General features: G+C 54.2%; 1 non-coding gene across 1 annotated transcript in view; it reads right to left on the bottom strand.

Annotated features, from left to right (window-relative positions):
* Nucleotides 1-1329, bottom strand: part of LOC124591766 — a 1910-nt gene extending 581 nt beyond the window's left edge. Inside the window, exon 1 of the ribosomal RNA XR_006977246.1 lies at nucleotides 1-1329. This exon is cut by the window's left edge and continues 581 nt beyond it. This is a non-coding gene — a ribosomal RNA (small subunit ribosomal RNA).
* Between the last annotated feature and the right edge of the window lie 6171 nt (nucleotides 1330-7500).

Below are 7500 nucleotides of genomic sequence, written 5' to 3'. Positions count from 1 at the left end.
TCCTTCCGGTGTCCGGGCCTGGTGAGGTTTCCCGTGTTGAGTCAAATTAAGCCGCAGGCTCCACTCCTGGTGGTGCCCTTCCGTCAATTCCTTTAAGTTTCAGCTTTGCAACCATACTTCCCCCGGAACCCAAAAGCTTTGGTTTCCCGGAGGCTGCCCGCCGAGTCATCGGAGGAACTGCGGCGGATCGCTGGCTGGCATCGTTTATGGTTAGAACTAGGGCGGTATCTGATCGCCTTCGAACCTCTAACTTTCGTTCTTGATTAATGAAAACATACTTGGCAAATGCTTTCGCTTCTGTTCGTCTTGCGACGATCCAAGAATTTCACCTCTAACGTCGCAATACGAATGCCCCCGCCTGTCCCTATTAATCATTACCTCGGGTTCCGAAAACCAACAAAATAGAACCGAGGTCCTATTCCATTATTCCATGCACACAGTATTCAGGCGGGCTTGCCTGCTTTAAGCACTCTAATTTGTTCAAAGTAAACGTGCCGGCCCACCGAGACACTCACTCAAGAGCACCCTGGTAGGATTGCAACGGGGTCCGCCTCGGGACGCACGAGCACGCACGAGGCGCGTCGCACGCCTTCGGCTCGCCCCACCGGCAGGACGTCCCACGATACATGCCAGTTAAACACCGACGGGCGGTGAACCAACAGCGTGGGACACAAATCCAACTACGAGCTTTTTAACCGCAACAACTTTAATATACGCTATTGGAGCTGGAATTACCGCGGCTGCTGGCACCAGACTTGCCCTCCAATAGATACTCGTTAAAGGATTTAAAGTGTACTCATTCCGATTACGGGGCCTCGGATGAGTCCCGTATCGTTATTTTTCGTCACTACCTCCCCGTGCCGGGAGTGGGTAATTTGCGCGCCTGCTGCCTTCCTTGGATGTGGTAGCCGTTTCTCAGGCTCCCTCTCCGGAATCGAACCCTGATTCCCCGTTACCCGTTACAACCATGGTAGGCGCAGAACCTACCATCGACAGTTGATAAGGCAGACATTTGAAAGATGCGTCGCCGGTACGAGGACCGTGCGATCAGCCCAAAGTTATTCAGAGTCACCAAGGCAAACGGACCGGACGAGCCGACCGATTGGTTTTGATCTAATAAAAGCGTCCCTTCCATCTCTGGTCGGGACTCTGTTTGCATGTATTAGCTCTAGAATTACCACAGTTATCCAAGTAACGTGGGTACGATCTAAGGAACCATAACTGATTTAATGAGCCATTCGCGGTTTCACCTTAATGCGGCTTGTACTGAGACATGCATGGCTTAATCTTTGAGACAAGCATATGACTACTGGCAGGATCAACCAGGGAGCTGCGTCAACTAGAGCTGAGCAGCCGGCCGCCCGGGAGTGTGTCCCGGGGGCCCGCGCGAACACGCAAGCGTCCGCTCAATTATTCTGCAAACAGGAGGAGGCTGAGCTCCCCTGCACAATACACCTCGAAACCCTCTCAGGTCCCGGCGGCGCGCAGCGCCGTCCTAAGTACTTGGTCGGGTTCGAGAGAGGCGCAATCGCCCGGAGTTTGGCGAGTAGACGCTTTAGGTGCGACCACCCGTGCTCCCAACTGAGCTTGCCGCTGCCGACAGAGGCCCGGGAGCGTGCTGTCGTGGCATTGCCGGCGGGAGACAACACGCGCCACCTACGGTGACCGGCAGCTCCAACGCCAGCGCCACAGAAGGACAAAAGCCCCACTTGGGTGCCGAAGCGAACTCTCCCAGCACAGCGCACGCGCCAACACGTCCGCACAGCTGCGATACAAACCACCTGCGAGAACCGCAGAGGCGACCGAGCAGCAGACGGCGTCGCGGCGCCGAGCGCCGGGCGGCGGCGCATCCTCAGCGCACACAGTCCTCAATCGGACCAGCACACTGCAGATGTCCACCGCGCTTCGCACCGGGCCCGCGAGGACCTACTTTGGCCGCACGGCGCCGCGTGCAGGGTGCGCCGGCGCGCAGCTGCGCCGCCTGCCGCCTCCGTCGGCCGGCGCGCCTGCCACTGGCCGCCCCCACCAGCCGGCTGTAGCGCGTGCGCCCACGCACCGCGCGGCCAGCACGCCGGGAGGCCCCCCCTCACCGGCCGGGGACGGTCCCACCCAGCCACCGCCGCGTATCGCTTCACACCCAGATGCCATTCACGTTCGTGGGCATGGTGGGTATCGCTGGAACAACCGGTTGGTAGCTCAACCGATCGTCGCCATCACTGATTCACCTCTAGCGAGAACAACCGCACCACAACGGTTTACCAGTTGTTCATTTGCATAACGTCACCAGCAAACGTAGGCGTCCATCGCCATTTGCAAATTCAACGATTGTTGCATGCCTGTGTCAGGTGTCACGACACACTATGTCTGCCCACATACACGCAACAACATGTGCACGCTTCGCGAACACGTGGAAGGTGGCCCCCGTACGTATGCGATGTCCATTGCGCGAACGACTGTCAACCGGCCTCTGTCGCATGTCGCAGATGTGGAACGCAGTGCACCATGCTATCACGGTGTGTGAGAAGAGACGACTACGTCTGACAACACGCGCCACTACATCAACAGACGGCTCATGCTGATCGCCATCCAGGGCATACCACACTGCAATCCAGCTCTTATAGGGAGACGACACGTAGCTGAGTGCACAACATTTGGACCGCATGGTTCGCCGTTGTTGGCGCAGTCGTTGTACGGTCACATGTACCACGATGTATCATTCAGTACATGAGGACCAATGTGCAGTACAGTGTGTGATTTGGACGTACAACATCAGCGGACAGTTGACACAGGCCGTACCACAGCGTAGGCTAAGTGCTTCGCACATGCGAATGCCAATGAACAACTGCAAATGCCAATGAACAACTGCAAAGGGCATTGAGCATGTACGTCCTGCTGCCATCCACATTACAGTGTATAGCTGCAAGGTGTTTAACATGAAGCGATACACTGGGGACCGGGCAGTGCGAGTAGCAAACTATATTGCGGGGGTTGCAGTTAGGCAACACTACACTAATTTAACGCGTCGTATGACAATTACAGAGCAGGTTAAGGCCCAACGTGTGTTGGGTTAAGGCCCAACGTGTGTTGGGTTAAGGCCCAACGTGTGTTGGGTTAAGGCCCAACGTGTGTTGGGTTAAGGCCCAACGTGTGTTGGGTTAAGGCCCAACGTGTGTTGGGTTAAGGCCCAACGTGTGTTGGGTTAAGGCCCAACGTGTGTTGGGTTAAGGCCCAACGTGTGTTGGGTTAAGGCCCAACGTGTGTTGGGTTAAGGCCCAACGTGTGTTGGGTTAAGGCCCAACGTGTGTTGGGTTAAGGCCCAACGTGTGTTGGGTTAAGGCCCAACGTGTGTTGGGTTACGTTAAGGGGCAATGTGGGTTACGTTAAGGGGCAATGTGGGTTACGTTAAGGGGCAATGTGGGTTACGTTACGGCGCAATATAGGTTACGTTACGGCGCAATATAGGTTACGTTAAGGCGCAATATCGGTTACGTTAAGGCGCAATACAGGTTACGTTAAGGCGCAATACAGGTTACGTTAAGGCGCAATACAGGTTACGTTAAGGCGCAATACAGGTTACGTTAAGGCGCAATACAGGTTACGTTAAGGCGCAATGCAGGTTACGTTAAGGCGCAATGCAGGTTACGTTAAGGCGCAATACAGGTTACGTTAAGGCGCAATACAGGTTACGTTAAGGCGCAATACAGGTTACGTTAAGGCGCAATACAGGTTACGTTAAGGCGCAATACAGGTTACGTTAAGGCGCAATACAGGTTACGTTAAGGCGCAATACAGGTTACGTTAAGGCGCAATACAGGTTACGTTAAGGCGCAATACAGGTTACGTTAAGGCGCAATACAGGTTACGTTAAGGCGCAATACAGGTTACGTTAAGGCGCAATACAGGTTACGTTAAGGCGCAATACAGGTTACGTTAAGGCGCAATACAGGTTACGTTAAGGCGCAATACAGGTTACGTTAAGGCGCAATACAGGTTACGTTAAGGCGCAATACAGGTTACGTTAAGGCGCAATACAGGTTACGTTAAGGCGCAATACAGGTTACGTTAAGGCGCAATACAGGTTACGTTAAGGCGCAATACAGGTTAGGTTAAGGCGCAATACAGGTTAGGTTAAGGCGCAATACAGGTTAGGTTAAGGTACGACATAGGTTAGGTTAAGGTACGACATAGGTTAGGTTAAGGTACGACATAGGTTAGGTTAAGGTACGACATAGGTTAGGTTAAGGTACGACATAGGTTAGGTTAAGGTACGACATAGGTTAGGTTAAGGTACGACATAGGTTAGGTTAAGGTACGACATAGGTTAGGTTAAGGTACGACATAGGTTAGGTTAAGGTACGACATAGGTTAGGTTAAGGTACGACATAGGTTAGGTTAAGGTACGACATAGGTTAGGTTAAGGTACGACATAGGTTAGGTTAAGGTACGACATAGGTTAGGTTAAGGTACGACATAGGTTAGGTTAAGGTACGACATAGGTTAGGTTAAGGTACGACATAGGTTAGGTTAAGGTACGACATAGGTTAGGTTAAGGTACGACATAGGTTAGGTTAAGGTACGACATAGGTTAGGTTAAGGTACGACATAGGTTAGGTTAAGGTACGACATAGGTTAGGTTAAGGTACGACATAGGTTAGGTTAAGGTACGACATAGGTTAGGTTAAGGTACGACATAGGTTAGGTTAAGGTACGACATAGGTTAGGTTAAGGTACGACATAGGTTAGGTTAAGGTACGACATAGGTTAGGTTACGGTACGACATAGGTTAGGTTACGGTACGACATAGGTTAGGTTACGGTACGACATAGGTTAGGTTACGGTACGACATAGGTTAGGTTACGGTACGACATAGGTTAGGTTACGGTACGACATAGGTTAGGTTACGGTACGACATAGGTTAGGTTACGGTACGACATAGGTTAGGTTACGGTACGACATAGGTTAGGTTACGGTACGATATAGGTTAGGTTACGGTACGATATAGGTTAGGTTAAGGTACACATTGTTGTAAGGAAAGGTTTAATGGGGGGCGGGGCGGGGCGGCCGGTTTGTTGATTGTGATTATAGTAAGTGGATGCCTGCGGCATCATCTGATTTGCCACGTCAGGATGCACCTTTGGCTCATGACAGGCGGCGCTCTCATTCCATGCTTGTGGCAGACCTGTGTCTTTCATTCCTGCCATTGTTTGTGTGCTGTGAGAGGAGGCAGTATTGTGATGTTGGGTGCACCCCTGTGTAGGACATGTGTGGGTGTTGGTGGCTTGGCTGAGCAATGGTGGTTGTCGGGTGGGTGGGATATTCTGTTTTCTGAGTGGACCTCCCAGTCTGGTTATGACAGTGTGGATTGTCTAATGTGGCGGAGAGGATGCACTGGGTGTTGTTCCATGCTGGTGCTTACATATTGTCTGTGTGCGTGTTACAGGCAGAGAGTAGTGCGTGATAAGGGTGTGTGGCTGACGTGTGGTTGTGATTGTGAGCAGAGTCTTTCAGCATGTATACGGACAGTTGTATACATTATCTGTATTCTGATGGCTCTATCTATTACTAATCAGCGCCGTGTATACGTATAATCCGGTTCCAGTCGAAACTGTTGTATCTCTGTACATTAGTGACACGGCGAGCCCGCTATGTAGTTACTCGTCTCGGCAGCTTCCACCGGTGTATGGCAAATGATTATAAGGAATCAGTCTAGTCGTCAATACCGATGGTGTGACGTCACATGTCTGGGGTGGGGGACGCTGCGCCCTTCCGGTGGGTCATGGCCTAGAAAGACTCTTCCCACGCAGGGGGGCGTGGACTGTCATTGACTCTTCCAGGTAATATACTTGCCGTACGTTCTTGCGACTGCGAGTGCAACGCTCACCGGTACGGACATGGATGGAGCGCCTCCTAGCTGACCGCTCAGCATCGGCATTCGTACAGAGAGCAACGCGGTCGCGTCTCTAGCTCGTAACTGGTACAGCCCGCAGCTCATGTATAGGGACAGCGGGAATGTCGCATATTGGAGATAACTCTTCATGAAACGCATGTTATAGGGGTGGATTGCACATTGCGACTGCGGGAAAAGTCCGCCGTTCATCCGCTGGAGTTGCGAGTTGGGCGGTTGGAGTGGGGCGCAGGTGGAGTGATTGCCGGTCCACGATTTCGTGCGGCAGAGGCGCTGGCGTTGGGGTGCTGTGGTCGACAGAGGACGCAGGCTTTGTGGGTGGGGTCGAAAGATGGGCACTGTGGGCCCATCGATGTCTTGGTCGGCTTGGCGTCTCATAGATGGCGGTATCGTCGTTGCAGGACGTCATGCCGCGGGAGACCTACAGATGGCGCTGTGTTTTGTGGTGCGCTCGACATGGCGGACGTAGTGTTGTCAGATTCGCATAGATGGAGGTATTGCATGTGGTTTCGCCGTATTTTCATAGATGGCGATACCGTTTTGCCGGCATGGTTGGCGTAGTTCCGTCGGATCCCTGTAGATGGAGGTGCCGTTTCTGGGCTGGATGTCAATGTCGTTGCGTCACATTCGCATAGGTGGCGGCATCGTCGTAATACCTCGCCCACTACGGACTTATCACCACCCACACTAGCCGCCCCGGGGACTTGCCGACGACACACCCTATCCCAAGTCTATTTTCTTGCGGAGCATCATGTGTTATTATATTTTATTTCACATCCATAGTGTAGGGGTATTGTAGGTCACCGTACTGCGGTGGACGCTATGTTACCACGGGACGGCGAAAACGTACCGTCGACCGCCGGGCACCGCCCGACACCCGCCCGACGACGCCGCCTCCGCGCGGCGCGCCGGCCGCTGGGCCGACATCGACCGTCCGGCACCCATCGCGGCACCCAGCGCCGGTCGCCGAAGCGATACGCTGTAGCGCGGCAGAACACAAGGCGCCCGGCCGGCGCCGCCTCCCCCGCCGCGCGCACGGAGGCGGCACCCATCGCAGCGCCCGCGCAGGCGGCAAGGGGCCCGCCAACCGATACGCCGCCGTCCGCCGCACCCAATGCAGCGCCCTGGGTGCGGCGCGCCCGGCCAGACCGATACGCCGTACAAAAGCAAAAGCAAAAGCAGCCCACACGTGCCCCTGTTGGCGGCCAGCCCCTGGGGGTCTCGTCTCGCGACAAGACGAATCCCCCAAGCTAGGGCTGAGTCTCAACAGATCGCAGCGTGGCAACTGCTCTACCGAGTACAACACCCCGCCCGGTACCTAAGTCGTCTACAGACGATTCCGAGTCCCGACATCGAACTATAGACACCCATGGTCGACCGGTAGGGGCAGGGCGGCGCCGGGAACAGATCCCAGACAGCGCCGCCCGAGTGCCCCGTCCGGCAAACAAGTTGGGCCCGTACGGCGCGGCGCCACGTGGGTCGACCGCGCCTAGTAAAGTCACGTATTTTCGAGCCTTTCGACCCTCGGGACTCCTTAGCGATATCGTTGCCACAATGGCTAGACGGGATTCGGCCTTAGAGGCGTTCAGGCTTAA

Source organism: Schistocerca americana, unplaced genomic scaffold (genome assembly GCF_021461395.2).
Source record: "Schistocerca americana isolate TAMUIC-IGC-003095 unplaced genomic scaffold, iqSchAmer2.1 HiC_scaffold_873, whole genome shotgun sequence".
NCBI classification, from domain to species: domain Eukaryota; kingdom Metazoa; phylum Arthropoda; class Insecta; order Orthoptera; family Acrididae; genus Schistocerca; species Schistocerca americana.
Note: the sequence above shows the minus strand (reverse complement) of the source record. Positions and strands in the feature narration are given on the sequence as shown.